We start from the raw sequence: 26377 nt of genomic DNA, 5'->3' as shown, positions 1-26377 counted from the left end.
CCATTAATTCTGACCAGATCACCAACTCCATTTGCAGAACTGCAGTCCCAAACCTGCAGGTAATCTCTGCCATGCTTCACTGTTGACTGCAGGCACTCATTCATGTCGCACTCTCCACTTCTATGTACAAGCTGCTTCCTGTTTGAGTTAAAAATTTCAAATTTTGACTCATCAGTCCAGAGCACACTTGCTGCCATTGTTCAGCACCAATTTTTTGTTTTTGTGCATAGGCGAGTCCCTTGGCTTTGTTTTCACTTCACAGGAATGGATTTTTGGCAGCAACTCTTCCATGAAGAACACTTCTGACAAGACTTCTCCGGACTGGAGAGGGACGTACTTGGGTTGCAGTGGTTTGAGAGTTCAGAGCTGATAGCAGTGTTGGACTTTTGATTTAGAAGGGAGGTTAGTTTGATGTCTCTCTCATCTGCCGCAATTAGTTTTTGTGTCTGACCGTTGTGTTTCTGGTCCTCAACTTGCCTGTTTCTTTGTGCTTCTTGAGAAAAACATGGACAGCACCTCTTGAAACCTCTCTGCTGCAAAATTTCTGCTTGGGAATAACCTCGCTGATGCAGGATGACCATCTCGTGTCTTGTTGCAATGCTCATTCTTGCCAGGGTGTAAGAATTGGTGATATGAATGTTAATCTGTCACATCTGCCACACCCTCATCTTTTAGTTTGGTTGCCCTTTGCCCAGTTTGTTTCCTTCTACACTTGTTTCTGTTCCAGTTCATTCAACTCAATATGTCATTGCTCAATAGTTCCTGTTATTATTTTTGTTTAATCATGCACTGAGCTAGATACCCACAAAATAATCAAGTTTTTATTTGAAAAATGGTCTATTACTTAATATGTTACTTTCTTTACCGAAATACAAAAAAATTATCTGTAACATTAAAGAGCAAACACAAGGAAATCTGCAATGCTGGAAATTCAAACAGCAACACATGCAAAATGCTGGTGGAACACAGCAGGCCAGGCAGCATCTATAGGGAGAAGTACCATCGACGTTTCGGGCCGAGAGTCCTGACGAAGGGTCTCGGCCCGAAACGTCAACAGTGCTTCTATCTGTAACATTAAATTTTTTTGGAAAATGAACATTTGGAATTCTAAAATTTGTTCATTTCTACTGACACATTAATATACAAGACAAAAAATGAATATCAAAAGCAAAATTTATATTTAAAAAGAGGGTGCATACAATTTTACAACACAATACTGTATTTTGAACTTTGATCTGGTAAAGTGCCAGATCACAAAATAAGGGTGCAGTAACCAATGGTCCAGGAAACTCAGGTTTCACTACATTAAGTTTAGACATTTAAATTAATGGAACTTATTAATTGTGGGTTGCCATAATAAAACTGGTCATAGAACTGCATGGCTACTATACAAATTCAGTCCATGGACCACTGTCCTGAGGAAGGGACTGCGATTTGGTGCTGGTCCAGACACAGAACATCACAACAACAGGCCCTTTAACTAACAGTGTTTGTGCTGAGCACGATGTCAAACTAAATCCCTTTCTGCCTGCATATTATTCATATCCCTCCATATTCATGTATTTATCTAAATCCTCTTTAATACCACTATCATATTTCCACTATCACCTGTAGTAGCCCATTCCATGGCACCTATTACTCTATATAAAAGAAACCTGCCTTAAACTTAATCCCTCTCATCTGAAATTGTATGTTGTCTACTATTTGACATTACTACCCTGGGAAGCAGATTCTGTCCAATTACCATATCCACACCTTTGATAATTTTTTAATCAATTTTATCAATGTTTCTCTTCTGCCTCCAACACATCACACTGTTAGTTCTTGGCTGAGTGCTACAAGCTGAAAGGCTAAGGAGCAAAATGAAGGTAAGCTTCACCACCATACTGAGTACTACACTGTCAAACACCCTTTTAAACTAATACGATCAGTCCCTCTCCCTCTTAGACCATAAGATTTAGGAGCAGAAGTAGGGAGATACAAGATCCTACTTTGCATAATTTAGGTAATTGTGCAGAGCTATTATTCCAACAAGTAATAGTGTATTCAAAAACATTATCTGTTTATTATTTCAGCTGTTTGCAGAAGCTTGTTGTACTTGCATACTGTAATAGCAACTAGACCTAAACCTTACTGGATTGTCAAGCATTTTGAGCATCCACAGCACATGAAGAAATTACTCAGATATTCAAAAATTTTTCAAAGCAGAGAAAAATTAGGAGCAAGGTCCAACTCAGCTTCAGTGTGATTGCTCAATTATACGCAGAAACCAAAGTTGTTAATCCCCAGATAACTTTTCTTTTCAGATATCATTTGTTTTACAGCAATATTTTGATCAGCTTCCTTGTAAACTGCTCACTCAGTTTGGTTACTGAACTTAAACCTCAGAGAGACCACTTTTAGCAAGTTGATTCTATCAGCTGAAATAGCCCCTAGCTTCCAGGAAGAATTATATTCTCACTTTATCTTGAGACACAGGCACTTCGAAGAAACTAATGCTTACTTTATGGAGGCAGATTTTATTTTGCTGTGCAGTTTATTTTCATTTCAGGACAGGTTTATAATTTCATAATTAGCGAATAACCCTCACTAATACAAAGTTTCAGCTTTATTCATTTACCCACAAGAGCTCCACAGCATTCAATAAGATGTTCTTAAGAATATATAAATCTTAAAATATGACATGCGCATCCACCTTTCATTTGGTTATTTCCAGCTCTCACAATGTATCACAATGTTGTGGCTCTATTAATAACAATGCCAGCCCTGAAGAAGGATCTTGATCTGAAGCATTTCCCTCCATCGATGCCACCTGACTGTGTTGCTTCAGCTCCAGAATAATGCGGAAATTTTTAAATCAAGTCCCTTTTATAAACTGCATACATACATAAAAGTATTCAGCCCTAACCATTAGTTAACATAATTGAGTATTACAACCAGGGATTTTGATCAATTTAACTGAGAACTTTTATTTGTGAATTACGTGCTTCTTTGTTTTTTCAGTAGACCCCAAAAAGCAGGGAAAATTGTAAAGCACGAAACACTAAAAATTCAAAAACTGAAATGTCAGCACTTCAGAAGTCTTCATCCCCCTTTGCTCAGTACTCAATTGAACCACCAGTAGTCTTTTTGGATAAGCCTCTATTAGCTTTGCTCAATGTGATGAACCAATATTTACCCATTCCTTGTTCAAGCTGTGCCAAGTTAGTCAGGGAGCGGTGGTGAATTGCAATCTTGACCTCTTGCCAGAGATGTCTGATCAGAACACTGACCAGCCATTCAAGGTCATCAATTTTCTTCATTAGAAGCCACACCACGGTTGCTCTGGCAGCATGCTTTGGGTCGTTGCCCTGTTAAAAGATGAACTTCCTCCCCAGTTTAAGCTTTCAGGCAGAGGCTAGCAGTTTCTATCCAGGATCTCTCTGTTTTGGTAGAGTTCATCACAAATCCTCATCAGGTTTCCAGTCCCTGCTACTAAAAAGCATCCCTATAGCATGATGCTCCCTTCACAATACATTAAAGTAGGGATGGTGTTACCCGGTCAAAAATTACATTATTAGTCTTACACCACATGTACCACTTAGTGGTATACCAAAAAGTTCCACTTAAGTCTGATCCAACCCTAACTGTGTTGGTTTTTTTTAAAAAAAAGGTTCTTCCTTGCCATTCTTCCATAAAAACCCTACTAGTGCAAGGCCTTAGAGAATGTGGTGCCATGAACTTCATCTCCAGTTACTGCCACTATCTTCTGCAGTTCACTTTGAGTGACTGTTGGCTTCAGCGCAGACTCTCTTGCAAGTACAATTCTTCTTTGGCAACTAAGTATAGAGGGGAGTAGGGGACAGTCTGATCTAGGCAGTGTGGCTGTGGTTTCACATTCTTTTCCACGTTTTCACAATGGACTGCACTGAGCTCAAGGTATTTGTTCAGTGCATTGAAGATGGTCTTGTACCCTTCCCCAGATTTGTGCTTCTCTATTATCATTTCCCTGACTTGTCTCGTATACTCTGTCCTCACTTTGGTTTGGTCTGTGGCAGGTCCAGCAGACTGTTGGACCTAACAGTGAGAGGGGGGATATTTACTTATGAATTTATTGAAAATAGGTGATAGTCCAAATTCTACACCAACAAACTGAGTGAGCTGGTATGCTAATACAATATTGCACTCAGATAAGTTAGCAAAGCTATTACCAAGGGGATGAATACTTTTTCAGCTGAATAATTTGGGTTTTAAAATAAATTGTCGACAAGTTTTGTAATTTTTCTTTTGAATTGACATGATACACAATGTTTTATAAATAATACAACTCAAAAAAATTTTCATTTTTTTTAATTTAGAAAATGAGACAGTAAAATGTCAAAATAGCTGTGGGCTGAATACTTTCTCCAATGCGCTATAAATTAAATCTATTTTATATGAGATTTTGTTGTCACCCTACCTTCCCAACAATCTAATTATAATGGTTTTGTACGGTTGTCTCCATGTTCCCAGGAATTTTGCTTTAGCCCTTTAAGATTGAAAAGGACTAGCCCACATATCTTAATATTTTGGTAACAAACCGAGTTTAGGAAAATAGCAACGTTATTTAAGCAGCAGGTTATTAGCCACTTAGTCATAAGAATACAAGTAAATTGAACCTAGAGTAGGCCACTCAGTCACACAAATCTATCCCACCAACCAATACAATTGTGACTTTGCCCCAGGTTTCATTTCCCCTTCTCAGCCAGATCCCCATTGCCCCACAATACCCTTATCTACTCTTTTGTTTTTTTAAATATCCCCACAATCTAGCCGCCACGAGCTTCAAAGACACACCCTATGAGAAAAAAAAATGTTCCTACACCCTTCAGTTTTAAAGATTCAAGATTCATCCAGTACAGGAAACACTGACATCAACCGTGTGATGCTAACATTCCAGTCTTGTACACTTGTCTTTAAAATAAAACACACAGTACAGCAGAAACATTTAATTTAAATTCCACTTTATTGGTCATACATGCTCATTAATGAAAATATATAAAATCAGCCAATCATGTGGCAGCAACCCAAGAGGTTCGGTTGATGTTCAGGCTAAACATCAGAATGGGGAAGAAATGTGATCCAAGTGACTGACGTGGAATGATAGCCAGGACAGCTGGTGCCAGATGGGGTGGCTTGAGTATCTCAGAAACTGCTGATCTCCTGGGATTTTCACACACAACTGTCTCTAGAGTTTACAGAGAAGGGTCAAAAAAACAAAAAATAAATCCGTGAACAGCAGTTCTGTGGGGGAAAAAGGCCTTTTTAAATGGGAGGAGACTGGTTCAAGCCAACAGTAAGGCAACAGTTATTCAACTAGCTATTCGTTACAAAAGTGGTGTGCAGAAGAGCATCGTTAAACACACAATATGCTAGAGAACCACACCGGGTTCCACTCCTGTACCTAATAAAGTGGTCACTGAGTGTATATTGCTGGCATCCAATATGTGCACATTTTGAGAACTGTATAAAATAGCCTTCCCATTTAAAAACAGAGTTTACTGTCATATGCACAAGTACATACATATACTGTATACGATGAAATTCCTATCTGCAGCAGCAAAGACACACAGCATCATATAAACAGCACAAGGTAAACAGATTCACAATTTTTACAAGAAAACGCAATCAGAATGAAGTGACCAAGATGGTCGGTTTTGCCACACTGCAGTGACTAGGGTTGTGCAAGGTGGTTCAAGAACAAAATGGCTGAAGGAATTAGCCGTTCTTGAACCTGGTGGTGTGGGATTTCACACTTCCATATCTCTTACCCAATGAAAGCTGTAAAAAAAGTGGCATTATCCTGATGGTGGAGATCTTTGGGTTATAGTTGCTGCCTTCTTGAGGCAGCACAGAATGTAGGTACTACCAATCGTGGGGAGAAACATACTTGTGATGTGTTCAGCAGAGCCCACAACTCTTTAACTTATGTTCCTGCACATGTGAATTGCCATCCCAGACCATGATATAATCAGAAAGGACAACTTTCAACTGCACATCTGTACTGTTAGAGTGGTCAATGACAAGCTGATCCTCCTTGGGCTCCTAAGAAAAGACGCTGGTGCTCTTTCCTTAAGATTGCTATGCCCAAGACAGGTTATCCAATATGTTAATACCCAGGAATTTATACTGTTGACTCTCCCCACTACTGATACTCCAATACACACAGGCACACATTCACCCTCCTTCACCTTCCTGAAGTCAACAATCAGCTCTTTAGTTTTGATGACACTAAGCAAGAGATTTTGGTCCTAATAACAAGCAAAGGATCCGCTGTTGTTAGATCACAGGAACAAGAGTATTGTAGCGATGTACTACATACAGAGCTAGAGACGACACGCAGTCGGTAAGTCGTTCCGAGACTAGTTTATTCAAACTTTGTGGCGCTGGCACTTAATCCCTAGCACCCGCCCTCTCCGGGCGGAAATGGCGTCAGAGGTGCATTACCAAAGTCTCCCCCCGTGCGCTGGCTATTTGTGAGCCGGTTTGCCTGCGCAGAAAGTGGGTCGCCACAGTATGTCATTTAATCCTTTGAGTTTTTTTCCCCATGCATGATCTATTGATTAGCAAGCTCAAAATTAAAATAACTGATGAGAAAATTTCTATCTGCAAAGTGATAAATGTTGCTCAGCTTATTCCAGCTCTTCAGTTCCTTCCATCAAGTCCATCATCTTCATGGTGTGTGGCTTCACGACAGCTCATCATGTCGACAAGAATGCACGTCACCCTGACCATTTCCATTCCTCTCTTCTACCTTCAGAGATATGATAAAGGAGCCTGAAAGCTTAACAACCAGACTCAGGAACAGCTTCTTCACTTCTGAACCACCAGAATCTTCACGATCAGACTTCTGAACCATTCATCTCTTTCCACACACTCTTCTGGGAAAGATGCCACATTCTGTCTCCTAATTCTACCCTTTCTTGCTTATTCCATTAGTATCACTTTAGTGTTACTTTTTACACTTATCTCTGTGCTATTGTGTTCTGTGCTTGCAGGCTTGTTTTACAATGTATACTGTTCAATCTGAGAGTTTCATACCAGCAAGGATTTTTGTAGCACCCTTGTGTAGAGGCTAATAAACCAAATCTGAATTTTACAAACAGAATTATTTACTAATTTCACCCTTGAAAGACCTGGTGCTAATTTTAAGTCTCTGCTCACTGATTTTGTGGAAGCAAACAGTTTCCTTTTATCTATTAGCTCCTTTGGTATTTGGAAAATATTTTGATCAAAACAAGGCCAACCTTCAACAACCAACCTTCACAATTTAACCCTTTTAGCTATCATTCAAAGCTAAAAGAATTAAATGCTCAAAAATTTGGACGTACCACGTAACCACTATCTGTCCTTTACAAGTCTAGCCATCTGGTTACGAGCCCAGCTTTTCATTAGCTTTCTTGAAGCCAACCATGGAATTCTAATGATTTGCAATCATGTCGCTTCATCTATTAATATATCATTGTCACTTTGAAAGCCAATTAGAAAGGCATTTAAATCAAAGATATACATTAAACATTTCACAAATTTCCTGTAACAAGACTTTATGCACCAGACCCACCCAACTCAGCAGGTTGCAATTTCATCCCAGTTAGAAGACTGTGGGCTTCAATAATAATATTAGAGACTTCTGCACATTATTTACACCCATGGTACACAATATATTCTTGACAGTCATATCTACCATTTCACTTTCTGACCTGCTACTGAATTTTTTGAGGTATTAAGATGTTCAGAACGAAGTCTTAACCTCAGCCACCTATGCCTATAGACAAACACTGGCTCCTAAATAATCAGTGCCTTAATTTTTGAACTCTCATCTCGGATTTCAAATCTCACCGTCATATCACATCTTCACATCACTGATCTTACTGCTGCAGTGCTGATAATCTTAATTTCAACTATACAGGCCTGCAGACCTGGAAGTCTCTTCCAAATCTCTTCAACTCTTTTGATCAAACCTCCCATTCCATTCAGATAGAGTTAAACAACAATTTTTATTCAATAATGTCTCTAAAGTACCTGGAGGTAATTTGTAATTTAAAAGTGGAATATAAATGAATGTTTTTGCAGCACACCCTACAAAGAATGTAGCATGCACTTTTCCGGGCACAAGGTTCATGATTGAAAAGACACGGAGCAAGAATTTCTGGCATTTTCCATCACATTAGCAATAACCTAACAAACAGAAAACAAAATTTGAAAATGTGCACATGTAGATTTTTGGCCCAAATAGCTGAAATTACAACTGCTGGCCTTCATGCAATAAATGTAGGGACATTCAGCCCTAGAACTAGATCTGGGTGTGTGTGAGCATGTGGCAGATTATGAAAGAGGAGACAGTGACACTATGGTCCCATCTGAAATCATGGACGAGAGTTCTAAAATTGAAGCATTAATTAATTAGCAGCTAGTGTTGGCTTTAAACACCCAGTCAAAAGCTGTTAAATCAAGAGAACTTGGGTTTTGAGACATTCTTTCTACATAACATGTCAAATAAAAGTTTCAACAAAATTTTGGATACCTGATGAAACTGAAAACTGAAGGGCTAACCTAATCCTCAGCTTTATTAAGCAAATGTTTGCTAACTGGGAAGCTCACAGAAATAGTATAATCTCATTGCAATAACAAACAAAAAATTTATATATGCATATGTGCTTCAAAATACAATTCTCAGTATCAAGTTTATTTATGCTTTAGACAAACAATATTTGTACTGACCACTCTAGTACTCTATTCAGTAATTTTTTTGAGATGCTCCTCATCTTAGAATCAAATATAGCATGTTGCACTTCCACAAACTATGAAGTGTCACAAGTTTTGTTTAAAGGTCACCTCCACTCTCAACTAGAAATAAACACTTGCTTTCTCCTACCATGTTAGTTGGTGAGTAACATCTTGACATGTGGTAAAGATGATTCAATTAGGATTTAATGTATTTTCGGGGTGATGGGCATGTGCCAACCACAGAAAAAGTCATCAAGTAGGAGGATGGTGAAATGATAGAACATAGAATAGTACAGCACATTACAGGCCCTTTGGCCTGCAATGTTGTGCCGACCCTCAAACTCTGCCTCGCATATAACCCCACACCTTAAATTCCTCCATATACCTGTCTAGTAGGTCTCTTAAACTTCACTAGTGTATCTGCCTCCACCACTGACTCAGGCAGTGCATTCCACGAACCAACCACTCTCTCAGTGAAAAACCTTCCTCTAATATCCCCCTTGAACTTGCTCCCCTTACCTTAAAGCTATGTCCTCTTGTACTGAGCAGTGGTGCCCTGGGGAAGAGGCGCTGGCTGTCCACTCTGTCTATTCCTCAATATCCTGTACACCTCTATCATGTCTCCTCTCATCCTCCTTCTCTCCAAAGAGTAAAGCCCTAGCTCCCTTAATCTCTGATCATAATCCATACTCTCTAAACCAGGCAGCATCCTGGTAAATCTCCTCCGTACTCTTTCCAATGCTTACACATCCTTCCTATAGTGAGGCAACCAGAACTGGACACAGTACTCCAAGTGTGGCCTAACCAGAGTTTTATAGAGCTGCATCATTACATCACATCTGTTAAACTCTATCCCTCGACTTATAAATACCCCATAAGCTTTCTTAACTACCCTATCTACCTGTGAGGCAACTTTCAGGGATCTGTGGACATGTACCCCCAGATCCCTCTGCTCCTCCACACTACCAAGTATCCTGCCAGTTACTTTATATTTTGCCTTGGAGTTTGTCCTTCCAAAGTGCACCACCTCACACTTCTCTGGGTTGAACTCCATCTGCCACTTCTCAGCCCACTTCTGCATCCTATCAATGTCTCTCTGCAAACATCGACAATCCTCTACACTATCTACAACACCACCAACCTTTGTGTCGTCTGCAAACTTGCCAACCCACCCTTCTACCCCCACATCCAGGTAGTTAATTAAAAAAAAAAATCACAAAAAGTAGAGGTCCCAGAACAGATCCTTGTGGGACACCACTAGTCACAACCCTCCAATCTGAATGTACTCCCTCCACCACAACCCTCTGTCTTCTGCAGGCAAGCCAATTCTGAATCCACCTGGCCAAACTTCCCTGGATCCCATGCCTTCTGACTTTCTGAATAAGCCTATCATGTGGAACCCTGTCAAATGCCTTACTAAAATCCATGAAGATCACATCTACTGCACTACCCTCATCTATATGCCTGGTCACCTCCTCAAAGAACTCTAACAGGCTTGTTAGACATGATCTGCCCTTCACAAAGTCATGCTGACTGTCCCTGATCAGACCATGATTCTCTAAATGCCCATAGATCCTATCTCTAAGAATCTTTTCCAACAGCTTTCCCACCACAGACGTAAGGCTCACTGGTCTATAATTACCTGGACTATCCCTACTACCTTTTTTGAACAAGGGGACAACATTTGCCTCCCTCCAATCCTCCGGTACCATTCCCGTGGACAATGAGGACATAAAGATCCTAGCCAGAGGTTCAGCAATCTCTTCCCTTGCCTTGTGGAGCAGCCTGGGGAATATTCCATCAGGCCCCGCGGACTTATCCGTCCCAATGTATTTTAACAACTCCAACACCTCCTCTCCCTTAATATCAACATGCTCCAGAATATCAAACTCACTCATATTGTCCTCACTGTCATCAAGTTCCCTCTCAGTGGTGAATACCGAAGAGAAGTATTCACTGAGGACCTCGCTCACTTCCACAGCCTCCAGGCACATCTTCCCACTTTTATCTCTAATCTGTCCTACCTTCACTCCTGTCATCCTTTAGTTCTTCACATAATTGAAGAATGCCTTGGGGTTTTCCTTTACCCTACTCGCCAAGGCCTTCTCATGCCCCCTTCTTGCTCTTCTCAGCCCCTTAAGCTCCTTTCTTGCTACCCTATATTCCTCAATAGACCCATCTGATCCTTGCTTCCTAAACCTCATGTATGCTGCCTTCTTCCACCTGACTAGATTTTCCATTTCACTTGTCACCCATGGTTCCTTCACCCTACCAATCATTATCTTCCTCACTGGGACAAATTTATCCCTAACATCTTGCAAGAGATCCTTAAACATCGACCACATGTCCATAGTACATTTCCCTGCAAAAACATCATCCCAATTCACACCCACAAGTTCTAGCCTTATAGCCTCATAATTTGCCCTTCCCCAATTAAAAATTTTCCTATCCTTTCTGATTCTATTCTTTTCCATGATAATGCTAAAGGTAAGGGAGCAGTGATCACTGTCCCCCAGATGCTCACCCACTGATAGATCTGTGACCTGACCCAGTTCGTTACCTAATACTAGATCTAGTATGGCATTCCCCCTAATCGGTCTGTCAACATACTGTGACAGGAATCCATCCTGGACACACTTAACAAACTCTGCCGCATCTAAACCCTTGGAACTAATCAAGTGCCAATCAATATTAGGGAAGTTAAAGTCACCCATGATAACAACGCTGTTATTTTTGCACCTTTCCAAAATCTGCCTCCCAATCTGCTCCTCGGTATCTCCGCTGCTACCAGGGGGCCTATAGAATACCCCCAGTAGAGTAACTGCTCCCTTCCTGTTCCTGACTTCCACCCATACTGACTCAAAAGAAGATCCTGCTATATTACCCACCCTTTCTGCAGCTGTAATAGTATCCCTGACCAGTAATGCCACCCCTCCTCCCCACCTCTCTATCCCTTTTAAAGCACTGAAATCCAGGAATATTGAGAATCCATTCCTACTCTGGTGCCAGCCAAGTCTCCGTAATGGCCACTACATCATAATTCCATGTATGTATCCAAACTCTCAGTTCATCTCCTTTGTTCCTGATGCTTCTTGCATTGAAGTACACACACTTTAGCCCTTCTACCTTACTACCTTTATACCCTTTATTCTGCTGCTCTTTCCTCAAAGCCTCTCTACATGTTAGATCTGGCTTTACTCCATGCACTTCTTTCACTGCTCTATCGCTCCGGGTCCCATCCCCCTTTCAAATTAGTTTAAACTCTCCCGAACCATGCTAGCAAACCTACCAGCAAGGATATTGCTCCCCCTCGAGTTCAGGTGCAACCCATCCAATCTGTACATCAAATAGTAAAACACATCTGACCACCCACTGTGTGCACTGGGGAAAACTCTTTTGTCCTTTAGCACTTTCACAGATTTCTCAGACTCTCACTCCTCCAAACTGCAATGACTGGCCACTATGAATTTCTAACAATCTCCACATGGATGCATACCCTGGAAAATTAGCTTACCGTGACTCTGCTGCAGATACCCATTTAGCAGAAACTGGAATTTCTCATCTTACCTTTTAAAGGCACTTAGCTTGTGGAAGGAGAGGCTGTGGACATTATGAAAACCAGCCTCCCCTCTCTGGACTTTGCTTACACTTCTTGCTGCCTCAGTAAAGCAGGTCGGCAGATTAAAAGACATTTATCCATCCTGGACATCTTCTCTTCTTACTGACTTGGCAGCAGATACAAAACCCCGAAAGCACGCGTTACCAGTCTCAAGGGCAACAGTTTCCTTGTATGGTTGGATAAAACTCTTGACCTCAATCTTATCTTATTATGACCTTGCACTTTATTGTCTACCCGCATTGCACATTCTCTGTATCAGTATCACTTTATTCTGCACTTATTGTTTTACCTTGTACCACCTCCCTGCATTGTTGTAATGAATTGACTTGTATACAAGAGAGGCTTTTCATTGTACCTCAGTGCATGTGACAATAATGAGCAAATTTGCTAATTGCCATGCAGAAAGGGAAGTGAGGGCATAATGGTTGGGGGGGGGGGAGGGGTGAAGAGGTAGAGAGTTGAAGACAAGAACATAAGGGACAGGAGAAAGAGCAGACTATTTGGCCCATCAAGCCTGCCCCACCATTCAATAAGATCACGGCTGATTTGACCATGGACTCATCTCCACCTACCTGCCTTTCCACCCCCCCCCCCCATAACCTTAATTCCCCTGTAATGCAAAAATCTATCCAAACTGGTTTTAAATACATTTACTGAGGTAGCCTCCATTACTTCATTGGGCAGAGAATTCCACAGATTCATCACTCCCCAGGAAAAGCAGTTCCTCCTCATCTCTGTCCTAAACCTATTCCCCCAAATCTTGAGGCTATAGAAAGGAAAGACCAAGGCTCTCAAGAGTGATGACTATTTGTATGCAGCTCTGCAATGAATCATAAAATATTCCCATTTAGGACTACTACAGCTGAAATCTACAATCACACTACTGCAGTAAGCAACATAGCCTGAAGGTGCTTAGAAAATCTACCGATCTTCAAAATAAGCAGAATCCAGACTACAGACCATCACAGTAATGAGTGCAGTCTCCCCGTTTATAAAAGTAAGGCCGCCAGGCTAAGCTGTGAGTAGAACTAAAATGCAGAGTCCAGAGGCCACCAGGCAAGACTAGTCTATGTTAAATAAAAATGAAGACCTCAGAGCAAGACTGCAGTACCAGAAGGACATCAAAGACTTGTGTACCTCACAGATACATGGCTTACTCCCAGGCTCCGGATACAGCATTTCAGCCCAAGGGTTTAATTTGCCATCGCAAGGGCTGCACAGTGGTATCAGGTAAAGGTGGAGGAGGAAGTGTTTGCTTCATGATTTATTCATCATGGTGCACAGAATTGCTCAGTTCTTTCTCAGCCCTTCTCCTCAGATCCTGAACATTTGGTAGTCAAGTGTCAAATGTTTTATCTGCTGAGGGGGTTCTCTGCCATAATCCTGGTTGCAGTGTACATTCCACCCCGGCCAACATCAGGGACGTACTGGAGGAGCTGAGCACTACGATCAATAGACATGAAGGAAAGGTTCCTGGTGCCTTCCTGATCAGTGCAGATTACTTCAAACAAGCCAGCTGAGGAAGTCTCTGATCAACTAGTTCCAACACATCGCCTGTTCAACCAGAGGAGTGAACACACTCGACCACAGCTACACCACCATCAACCGTACCACCTCTTGCAATGTGGCAAGCCCGATCACATGGCTGTACTTCTATTCCCAGTTTACAGGCAGAGGCTGAGGGCTGCAGCACCAGTGATGAGGACCACAAATGTTTGATTAAGGAAGGTGAAGCAGTGCCTACAGGACTGCTTTGATTTGGTGGTTGGACAATTTTCAGGGATCAATCTTTGGATCTAAATGAATATGTCACAGTTGTCAGAGACTTCTTCAGCACCTTTGTGGATGACTGTGTGCCCTCATGGATATACCCAAACTAGAAGCTGCCAATGAACAATGCGGTTCTGATCTGCTGAGAGTTTGATGCAGTTATGGCAGGGTTTACAGGCTATTACTTCCTACAAGGCAAAACCTAACATCATAAATATGATGCTTCACTTCCTGATGAGCTGAATGGCTATAATGCACATTTTAAAATGAGTAACAAAATTATAGCAAAGCGAATCCCTGCCACATCTGGAATTATCTGCAGAATTACCCGTCTCAGAGGCTGACGTCAGAACATCTTTCAAAAGGGTGAACCTTCATAAGGTGAGAGGCCCCAATGGTGTACGTGGCAGGGCACTAAAAACATGTGCCAAACAAAAGGCTGGATCATTCAAGAACATCTTCAGTCAGTTTCCCACCGCTAAGGACGTAAGTTCTCATTTGCTTCAAAAGGAGATCAATCAACCAGTGCCCAAGAGCACGGTGATCTGCCTCAATGACTATCACCCAGTGGCACTCACATCTATAGCAATGGAATGCTTTGAGAAGTTGATCCTGGCAAGAATTAACTTCTGCCTGAGCAAGGAACTGGACCTGCTGTAATTTGCCTACCATGAGTCTACAGCAGATGTAATCTCACTGGATCTCCTTCTGGCCTTGGACCACCTAGACAACAGCAAAAACCCACATCAGGCTGCTGTTTATTGATTACAGCTCAGCATTCATCACCATCATCCCCTCTTTACTAATCACAAAGCTCTAGAACCTGGGCCTCTGTACCTCCCTCTACAACTGGATTCTTGACATCCTCACCGGGAGATCTCAGTTAGTTCAGATCGAAAATAACATCTCCTCCTCGCTGACAATCAACACAGGCACGCCTCAAGGATGCACATTTAGCCCACTTCTCTGCTCTTTCTACACTCATGACTATACAGTTAGGCAAAGCGCAAATGTCATCTATAAATTTGCCGATGACACATCTATGAATTTCAGGTGGTGGTGAGAAGGTGTAAAAGAATGACTTTGCCCTCAGTCCCAATGAAGCCAAGGAATTGATTGTGGATTTCAGGAAGGAGAAATCGGGAGAACACACTGCAGTTCTCATTGAAGGGGTAATGGTGGAAAAGGTGAGCAGTTTCATGTTCTTAGTTGTCAACATCTATGAAGATCTATCCTGGGCCCAATATATTGATGAAGAGGGCACACCAGGATTTTGAGGAGACTTCTTACGTCGCCAAAGATCGTAGCAAGTTTCTACCGATGTACCATGGAGCATATTCCAATTGGTTGCATCACCATCTGGTACAGAGGGGCTACTGCACGGGATTGGAAAAAACTGTAAACTCAGCTAGCTCCATAACACTAACCTCCCCACCATCAAGCACATCTTCAAAAGGCAATGCCTCAAGACAGTGGACCCTCATCATCCAGGACCTGCCCTCATCTCATTACCACCATCAAGGAGGTGGTAGAGGAGCTTGAAGACACACACTCAATGTTTTAGGAACAGCTCCTTCCTTCCCCTCTGCCATCAGATTTTTGAACAGTCCATGAACAGTCTCATTACCTTGCTCTTCTACAGTATTTAAAAGATATATTCTTAGATATATTATTCAACTTATAGTAATGTTTATGCATTGCATGGCTGCAGCAAAACAAATTTCATAACATATGTTAATGATAACACACCAGATTCTAATGAAACAGTTATTCCTGTCAGCACAATTTCAGCTCCCTGGATTTGATCTTGACTTCTGATGTTGTCTATGTAGTTTAAAGTTTTTGTCTGTGACTGCATGGGTTTTGTTGTTTGCTCCAGTTTCCTCCCCCACTGGTTCTGAAGTTAACTGGTGATTATAACTAGTCTTTAGTATAGGTGGATTGCAGTACTGTAGGGTGGGGGATCTTAATGGGCAATGGAGAGTGACCAAGTGAGCAGCCTACAGGGAGACTAATGGGAACACTCTGACACCAACCTGATGGTACAAGTGGCCTCCTTTGTTACGAGAGATATGGAAACAATTTCCAAGGAGTTGCCACAGAAAGAACAATAGACCAAATAACGATTTCTGTGTTTTGGGATCCTAAACCTATTCTTCCAATTCAAATTTCAGCCTTGAATATTTAATTACTGATTTACACCCTTCACCTTCCCGCACACACATTCAAAAAGACCCACACGGCTTGACTCATGTCAAACAGGAAGAACACAAATAAGTAATTGTTGGATGGAAACCCCACTTTAGGAAAGCCCATGGTCAGCGGGCATAACTAGAAAAGAGAAAAAAGTACACACACATAAATAGACCAAAACCTTTTATCGGGTACCTTCCCACTTAGATGTAATTATTAAAATAGCAAAACACATCTTGGTGTATTACAGGGACAGTCCACTTCACAGTGTAATTTCGAAACTGATGCGGAAAAATCACTTTTGCTTTTTTTTTATAAGTCTTTCAGACGATATCCAAAGTCAGAAATACGGTAATGTTTGATCTGTTTGACTCTAGAATGTTTTACTTCTCTTTGCCCAAAACACTACAACGCAAAATAAACACAGTTATTATTCTCTTCAAACTAAATCGCACAAATTGTATAACGCGGTGACTCAAATAGATTTAAAGTAGTATTTTAAATTTCTACCAATGAGATGAAAAAAATGTAACATTACTATTTTGTAAGCAATAGTTTCGAGTCAGGGAAAATGTAACTACACAGCTTTACGGATACGGCGGCAGACTAGTCAACTGACCCTCTGAATTTCCAGGCGTTTCAGGAAGAAAATCCAGATGTATTTAATACCGATACATTTATTTATGTAATATTATGGATACACTCCTTAAGGGGAAACTAGCCCAATCTCTCGGTTCTACAATGGAAGAGTCTTCTCTCGGAGGACAATGGGCAACGTTTCTCCCTCTCTTTCCCCATTAAGATAACAAAGGAAAGAATCATATGTTGCAAAGGAAACACAGGAATTCCATTTTCCCCTTCTTACACTTACATTAAAGTCGGATCCGCCCTCAAATTCCGTCTCTCCTATGTGACTTTTCTCCCCGATCACATTAGTCGTGTTGACGAACCAATCTCATTTGCTAGCTTTCTTTGTCTTGCCTCCTCCTGATGGAAAGTCAGAAAGCCAATGCAGTATTGTTCAAAAGAAATCTGACGACATTTTCTAGCTCAACCCCCTTGTACTACGTTGCCGCCTCTCCTCACAACCACGTCTTACGCACGAAGAGCTTCATCAATCTGAAATTGAGCAGTGCGCAGGGAGGAGCGATGTAAACGCGTCGAGGAATTGGCAGAGAATATGTGAGCCTCCAAGCCGTGCTGCCGCACCTGGACCGGCAGATCCGAACCGCAAGTCTATCGGCCTCGTTTATTAATTATCCCGTGGACCGCCCGAAAACATACACACGCCAATGAAGTAATTTATCATTAAAATTATTCGTGTATTATAAAATGTAATTCACATTATTAAACATGACCACCAAACAGGTCACACATTTACAGTTTGCCAAGCTTCCTCTTCCTTTTAAACGCCGCCTCTGTTTTCAATTAGAAATAAATACAAGATCTGGAACACAAGTCTTAAATTACTTTTTCTTACACTAGCGTTTCAAACCTTCCAACAGGGCAACATGTATGTTCTGGAAGAGCTTTCTCTGGGCCTCACGATTTGCTTATCCTGATTTGTTTAACCTTGTTTCGGCCGCTTGTCTGTGTAATTCCTTCAATATGAATGCAGACGCGTTCACCCAGGTTGTTACATAGAGACAAAATCCATTGAGGGACATGGTTTCTAATATTTTGGTACATAAAATAGTCAAACATTATTGAATTCTCTATTACTCAAATCCTTCATATACATGTGGAGTAAAAAATCTTTACCTTACGTCTCCGTCTAAATGTGCAATTTATAACAAATAGTAGGTATAACAGGTCACATCAATATAACATAGAAATACAACTGTATCAGCATGAATTAATCAGTCTGATGGCCTGGTGGAAAAAGCTGCCCCGGAGCCTGTTGGTCCTGGCGTTTATACTGCAGTACCGTTTCCCGGATGGTAGCAGCAGGGACAGCTTGTGGTTGGGGTGACTCGGGACCCCAATGATCCTTCGGACCCTTTTACACACCTGTCTTTGCAAATGCCCTGAATAGTGGGAAGTTCACATGTACAGGTGCGCTGGACTGTCCACACCACTCTCTGCAAAGTCCGTGCGATTAAGGGAGGTACAGTTCTCATACCAGGCAGTGGATGCAGCCAGTCAGGATGCTCTCAATTGTGCCCCTGTAGAAAGTCCTTAAGATTTGTAAGGTGGGGGGGGATGGGTCCTTACCAAACTTCTTCAACTGTCTGAGGTGAAAGAGGTGCGATTGTGCTTTTTTCACCACACAGCTGGTATGTACAGAGCACGTGACGTCCTCCGTGTTGTGTATACCGAGGAACTTAAAGCCGTTCACCCCCTCAGCCCCAGATCTATTGATGTCAATAGGGGTCTGCCTGTCTCCATTCCTCCTGTAGTCCACAACCGGCTCCTTTGTTTTTGAGACATTGAGGTATTGTTTTCTTGATATCACTGTGTCAAAGTGATGACTTCTCTGTACTGTAGGCTGCCTTGTTATTATTTGAGATTAGGCCAGTCAATGTAGTATAATTTCTCAAGTAAGCTTAAAGTAACTTTGTTTGTTTATTCATGATGGCGATTACCTTAAAATGTAATTTTTGTAATTTTTTATACATAAAACTAAATAAGATAGTAATCAGAAAAAAATGAAATACTGTGTAGTCAGGTGGCATCTATGGAGAGAGAAATAGAATCAAAATTTCAGATTGACAACTTTTTATCAGAACTGAAAAAAGTGACATGTTTTAAATGCAAAGAAGGAAGAGGTGTAAAAAGAATAAAGGCTGTGACAACACAGACGCCAAGAGAATTCTAGACGGCATAGATGCTATTTGTGCCAGAACTGCTGACATGGTCACAGATTCTGGGCGCTCTCACAGGCGGGTAGCAGAAGGAAGACAGGAATCATGCACATTCCAGCCAGTTAGGGTTATTATGTAATTGTATTTAACACTCTTATGTTTTTTTCGGTCTTCTCACATCTTGATCGAAGCACAGCACCAACAACGCTCCCTGCTTACCTTAATCCGTATTCCAAGATTAGTGACTTAGATCAACTCTGTAAAAGGAGTAATATGCCGTTACTGCTTTCAAGCCACAGTGATAGTGCTAGTGTTTAGTTAGTTTGAGCGTTTTCAGTTATTGGCCGTGTTGGCTTAATTTTTAATAGTTTCCATTGTTCTGTACAGTTCTTATTAAAACTCAGTGAACTGTCCATGCTATGTCTGTCTCTCTTGGCCAGTACTGAACTCCCATTAGCAAGACATCAAAGTGGGTCCAGTAGAGAGAGAACAGCTGAAATAGGCCTGAATTTTGTTGGTTGGGTGGGGGAGAAGTGTAAATCAGTGGAGGCTGGATTGGCAGAAGTGGCTCCAGCAGTATGACAACTTCTCTCAGAGTGGCAAGCCCAGTCCAAGCTGGTTATCCAGGTGTGAGCTTCTTCAGATCCAGAAATCTCCACTCCATCCTCCTCGATTACAGTCTCACTAACCTCAGCCACTAATGGCCCAATTCCCTTGGCTGCTTCCAGACCTGAACCAAGCATTCCTCCACCAGATGCATACTCTGGAAAACTGGACGGCTACAGAAACTTAATGAACTAGTGCAAGCTGACTTTCCAAGCTGCGCCAGGTCAGTTCAGTGATGAGAGATGTAAGCTGGCTTACGTGGTAAATCTTTTGGAAAGACCCCAACTGATCCTGCTCAGCACCCTATGAGAACAAGGTTCTCCTGAAACCCGTCTTTCCAGCAATATGTCATCAATTTCAAGGGAGTGTTTGATCTTCCAGTATGGGGTTGGGAGGCTGCCACCCATTCCTGGACCTGTGCCAAGGGATAGGGTCAATGACAGACTACTTAGTAAAGTTGCACACTTTTGCAGTTGAGCCAGGGCGGAACAAAAGAGCTCTCATCGCTGCTTTCCAGTGTGGGCTAAGCACAGAGGTCCAGCACGAGATTGCAGCGTGTGGTAAACAGAACAGCCTGGATGGCCATTTGAAAAGACAACCAGGCAGCTGAGTGGCACAGAGAGATAACATCCCGAACCTCCTGCTCATCAGATCACCAACTGTCCTCACCCTGTCTCTCATGAGCCAGTTACAGTCCGCGGAGGGGCCCGTGCACGTGGTGGCCTGTGCCTATCTCAGGAAGAATGGGATCAGCACAGAAGAACAGGTTGATGCCTCTGCTGTGGCTCTCCAGGACACTTCCAGGCATCATGTCCCAAGCACCCAGTAAAAGATGGTACCTGTCAGTAAGAAGGGGAAATCTGACAGGTCGATTCATCCTGCAAGAATCTTCTCCCAATGGAGTGATGCTCCCAGGTTTCTTGTCATTGTGCTCCTAGTCCCATGAGATTCTGGCATTTATTGATTCTGGGTCAGCTATGGATATCTTTCAGGCTCAAAGATGGGAAGTTCCCACTCAACAATTGTGAGAAAATATTGATATCAAGGTTCTGAATGATCAACCTCTGGTCACCGGCAAGAGCCACCTTTTCCACAGTACCCCTCTAAATTGTGCTGGGGACAACCATAGGAAACAGCTCTCCTTCCATCTTGTTGATTCATCTGAACTGCTGCCAGTACTTGGCCTCCCCTGGCTCTCTCAACTCAAGCCATGGATTGATTAGTTCCAGAAGGTGCTACAAGAAAGGGAACTGGCTCGTCTGTCTACCTGTCTGGGTCCAGCTCAGGCCCTGTTAGTGTGGACCTGTCAGGTGATCCAGGTGAATACACCAACCTTCTTGAGGTCTTCAGTAAGAAGACCATCTCCCCGCCTTTACATTGGCTATATGACTGCACCATTGATCTCTTACCTAGTCTAGTCCTCCTCAGGAGTGGCCATGGAAGAGTGCATCAGAGAGGCATTGGCCTTGGGATTTAACCATCCCTCTACCTCACCAACAGGGGCAGGCTTCTTTTTAGTGAGTGAGAAGGATGGCAAGTTCCATCCCTGCTTTGATTATCAGCCCTTCAACAACCTCACAATGAGGAACCGCAGCCCTCTTCCCCACTTGCCTTTATTTGAACATCTCCAGGGGAGCAACCATATTCTCCAAGATAGATTTGTGCAATGCTTACAACTAGGTTGTAAGGGAACGAGTGGAAGACAGCTTTCAACACCCCACTGGTCACTGTGAGTCCCTTGTGATGCCATTAGGTCTGACAAACACCCCTGCTGTTTTTCAGGCCCTGGTCAATGATGTGCTGTAGGACATGTTGAATGTTGTTCACTTCTATTTCCACTCTCTCCAGGAACATGTCCAGCACGTCCGGAAGGTTGTCGGATGACTTTTCGAGAACAACCTTTATGCCAAGCCAGAGAAGTATGAGCTCCATAAAGAGAAGATGTCGTTATCATTCTCACCCCTTCCAGTGTTCAAGTGGACGCATGTAAGGTTCAGACAGTCACAGAGTGCCCCAGACCATCTGTTGTCAAAGAGGTGAGGTGCTTCATGGGGTTTGCAAACTTTTATCTACTCTTCATCAGAAATTTCAGTTCCATCATGGATCCATAAATGCACTCACCAATAAGACCTCTGCAGGATTCCAATGGACAAAATGAAACAGACCATACACACCTCTGCAGAGTCTGGGCGCTCTCGCAGGTGGGAAACAGAAAAAAGATGGCAGTTATGCACGTGAGAATGCACACATTCCAGTCAAATAGGGTTTTCTTTGTAATTGTATTTAATACTCTTCCTTTAGTTTCAGTCTTGTCAAGTCTTGATCAAAGCACAGCAATGACAATGCTCCCTGCTTGAGTTAGCCCATGTTCTGGGACAGAAGATTAGTGATTTTGATATATGCTATTAAAGGAGCAGTATTAGTTTAGGTTACTGTTTTTGAGCCACAGTGACAGCATTAGATTTCAGTTAGTTTGAGGTTTTAGCATCCCTGTTGGCGTAACACAGTGGTTCCCAAAGTGGGTGATATCATCTCTGCCCTTGGGGGAGATGGGAGTTTCTTTCTTTCTTTTTCAATCTTTTTATTAATTTTTATAAAAAAACACAACATAGTATTATATTAAATAGGTTATGAATGCATTAGACTTAGAATTAAATTAGTAACAAGATAACAATATCTTATTAAACTATCAGCAAGAAAAGATCGTACAATAATCAATCAAGTCTATATTGATTATACATGAAAAAGATTGGAAATAATCATCAAAAGAAAAAAAAAGTATAGAATACAAGAAAAAAAATGTATATTTAAGAAATAAAAAAAAATAAACCTAAACTAACATGGGCAATAATACCAGTTTATATGTACATGATAGTGTCAAAAACTCCGGAACTCCATACCAGAACAAGAATAAAAAGAGTAATGGTCTGGAAGAAGCCAAATTAATTCATATGAATGTGTTGAATGAACGGTCCCCAAGTTTCTTCAAATTTAATTGATGAATCAAAAACAGTACTTCTAATTTTTTCTAAACTTAGATGGGAGTTTCTAAGGGCCAATAAATTTAAAGAGGATGGTGGGAGTGCTTGGTAACATGGAATTACAGACTTGTTTTAAGTATTTTATCCTCAGTGCCTCACAATTGATTACCATGTTCACATAATAACCTGGTCTCTTGCTAACCTATTGTTCTCTTAGATTTTGCGTGTTATAGTTGTAAAAAGGATCAAATGCTTACCCAGAATATATGACGAATAAACTCTTCTTGGGCTTCTGGCCAAGTATGGTTACCAATTATAACCAATATTTCAATAGCAAACTCTGTTATCCCCGAAACATCGGTTATATTCGATACTTTCATCAGGCTGGAAGCTTGTGGACTGTTTATTCATATTATAGTTGTTGAAAAGCAATGTAACACTTCTGTATTTGACTAGTAATCTAGTCTGAAGAAATTATGTTATTTCCAGGGCCGACACCACAGTATTAATGTTCGGACTGTGGTTTAGTGTTAACTAGTATGATTCCCATACTCTAGTCACACAGTGATGCAGTTTTCCTATTAATTAAGATCTGGTGTTCAATGTGGTAAAGCTCAGAATCTTCCTTTTTCAATGATGTTGACTGCATTTCTCTAGCCCACTTTATGTATGTTCAGGCTGTGGTGAACTACATATACCTGTCTGGACACGCCCCCTGCTGACTGCTCCTGTGGCTCCTCCCACAGACCCCTGTATAAAGGCGATCAAGGCCTGAGCCCGGCCTCTCAGTCTCCAGAATGTAGTATGGTGGTCACTCACTGCTTGTTCCTTCTTCCAGTCAATAAAAGCCAATATCTCGCCTTATGTCTCAGAGTGAGTTATTGATGGTGCATCAATTTTATTGACTGGAAGAAGGAACAAGCAGTGAGTGACCACCGTACTACATCCTGGAGACTGAGAGGCCGGGCTCAGGCCTTGATCGCCTTTATACAGGGGTCTGTGGGAGGAGCCACAGGAGCAGTCAGCAGGGGGCGTGTCCAGACAGGTATATGTAGTTCACCACACAAGCCGAGAGTCAGCTTTTGCCTGAGCTATGATGACATCATAACTTTCCCCTTTATTGATAACGCTTAAGGTTGGATTTAAACAATAGCTTGTGGTCATTAACTCATAACAAAAATGGCAGAAGCAGGCCAAATGAAAAGGATGTGTGGACAGTATGGTGAGGATTAATTGAAATATGGACCAAGTACCAAGCAACCAACAACAGCCAATCTGTCTGTTGTGTGAAAAAGTCTTTCCAAATTTGCTAATGAAACTGTGTAGGGTCCTTGAGTATTTGAAGAGAATAGACTCTGATAAAGCAACCAAGACCTTGGCTTATTTTTTAATCATTTGTGAAAACTTTCAGAAATGGAAAACACTTCAAAACATGCTTGCCTGCACCTCACAACAAAATAATGCTTCATAATCATCTCATTGCTCTGGAAAGCCCCATACAATTGGGGAAGAACTGATTCTGCTGGCAGTAAGGGAGGTTCAGAGTACAGTTTTGCATAAGTCACCAGACTAAATTATTAAAGCAATCCACTCAGCAACAACTCTGTTCAAAGATGATTAAATGAGTAGGGAAGCTATATTGTACAACAACCATAGGACAACAGAATTTGCTTTGCAGTTGGATGTATCCATTACATTTTGTAAACTTTTCTGTACAGGGGCATTGGTTTCCATACCAGGCCATGATGCAACCAGTCAATTTATTCTCCACTACACATCTACAGAAATTTGTCAAAATTTTAGATGACATGCTGAATCTTTGCAAAGTTCTAAGAAAGTAAAGGTGCTGCTGTGCTTTCTTCATAATGGCACTTACATGCTGGGCCCAGGGCAGATAACACAGAGGAATTTAAGTTGCTGACCTCTCTATCTCTGATCCGCTGATGAGGACTGGCTCAGAAACCTTCAGTTTCCTTCTCCCGAAGTCAATAATCAGCTCCTTGGTCTTACTGACATTGAGAGAGAGGTTGTTGTTTTGGCACCACTCAGCCAGATTTTCATTCTTCCTGCTGATTCATCACCGCCTTTGATTCAGCCAGTGTCAGCAAATTTAAATATGGCATTGCAGCTGTGTTTAGTCTCACAGTTATAAGTATAAAGCAAGCAGAGCAGGGGACTAAGCACATAGCCTTGTGGTGTGCCTGCGTTGATGGAGATTGTGGAGGAGTCAACTTTGTCAGGCAATGAATCTTTGCTTCTTGGTAATGTTCACTTCATAAAATATGAAAGCATGGTTCAAGAGTTACTACCTGCAACAGGACCAGAAACAGATATGAAGGGGGAGTCAATATTTTGAGCAATTTTTAAAAGAGAAGGATATCCCACTCACCCATATTCCTGCTTGCGCAACAGATGGGGCACCATCAGTGACATGGCGCCACCTTTGGGTTATTACTTTCTTTAAAAAAGCTGAGTAATTCATACACAACATCTTGTTGCGAGAGAAAACCTAAATGATCAACTCACAAACCATGGAAGAGAAAGGAGGAATACCAGATGATGATCCTCCTAGTTTACTGTGCCCACCTGGGAGAGCTGCATAATGACATGTCAGAGAGATATCAGGTCTTCTCTCGATCCAAATTCCATATTGAATAAATATATCTATTCCTGAACAGTTGTGATGAAGAATTAACAGGAAAGATGGAGGAAGAACCAATCTTGCTACAAAATGACATTGAGCTGAAGTTGAGGATCAAAGAAAAATATCAAGACTTTTTGTTGCAGAAAGAAATCTCTGAACACTGTCTTGCACTGTGGGAAAAGTTCAAGATGTCCTTTATTGTCTTTCCAACATCGTATTTAGTGGAGCATGGTTTCAATGCAGTCACCCAACTTCTTTCAATGCAATAAAACAGACTGCAAAATACTGAATGTGGGGATCTGAGACTCATGCTGAATATTATTTAGCCTGATGTTGAGAAGCTAAAATTACCGAACTAAGCCCATCCATCTCATTAAAAAATGAAAAAGCAATGAAGTAGTGAACAGTTGGGCTAAGTATGCCATAAAATTGTTGATGAAATCTGTTTTGCTGTAAATAAATATAGAAATAATTTTATTAGAAGCTTTAAATAAATTAAGAGTAATTTTTGCAATTATTTGTCACTGCTTTGAATTTCTTTCAGTGTGCATCAAAAATCAAAATTGTTTTTAGATTTATGTAATGGACGGAAAGGGAGGGGCAGGGCTGGGCTGGGGATGTGGTCTTGGAGGCAAGGAAGTGATAACCCAAAAATGTTTAGGAAACACTGACCTAGTGTTTATTATTTTCCTTTGTTTTGTACAGTTCTTCTTAAAACTCAGTGACCTGCTCATTCCATGTCAGTCTCTCCCTCTGCACTTTGCCCTTCACTGAACTCCTCAGTTTGGAGGAATGGAAGTATATGGAAATGTATGAGGGAAGAGAGAAAAAACAATGCTGTAATTGTGAGATACACATAGAAGTCAGTAACTGCTGGAAATCTCAAAAGGGAAATAATGCCACAGATTAGGTGAAATCTGTGAAGAGAGAAAAACACTGAGTTAATATTTCATATGGATGGTTTTAAATCAGAGCTCGGCAATTTCGGCTCAAGCTACAAAGACTGATGTCCTGC

General features: G+C 41.5%; 1 protein-coding gene and 1 long non-coding RNA gene across 3 annotated transcripts in view; one reads left to right on the top strand and one right to left on the bottom strand.

The window, feature by feature from the left end:
* The window catches only part of si:dkey-118j18.2 (uncharacterized), a 69471-nt gene extending 52096 nt beyond the window's left edge, over positions 1-17375 (bottom strand). Inside the window, exon 1 of the mRNA XM_059945385.1 lies at positions 17199-17375. The gene's annotated coding sequence lies outside the window, so the exon portion shown is untranslated. The remainder of the gene's footprint in view (positions 1-17198) is intronic.
* Positions 17376-17485: 110 nt separating this feature from the next.
* On the top strand, positions 17486-25835 carry LOC132378456 (uncharacterized). 2 transcript variants are annotated; one of them, XR_009507038.1, is made up of 3 exons: positions 17486-17624; positions 21586-21773; positions 25397-25835. It is a non-coding gene; the product is annotated as an uncharacterized LOC132378456 (long non-coding RNA). The 2 variants fall into 2 exon arrangements; XR_009507037.1 differs by lacking the exon at positions 25397-25835 and adding an exon at positions 24437-25379.
* The last annotated feature ends 542 nt before the right edge of the window (positions 25836-26377 follow it).

Source organism: Hypanus sabinus, chromosome 20 (assembly GCF_030144855.1).
Source record: "Hypanus sabinus isolate sHypSab1 chromosome 20, sHypSab1.hap1, whole genome shotgun sequence".
NCBI classification, from domain to species: Eukaryota; Metazoa; Chordata; class Chondrichthyes; order Myliobatiformes; family Dasyatidae; genus Hypanus; species Hypanus sabinus.
The sequence above is the reverse complement of the archived record's forward strand: the minus strand, read 5'-3'. Positions and strand labels throughout refer to the sequence as shown.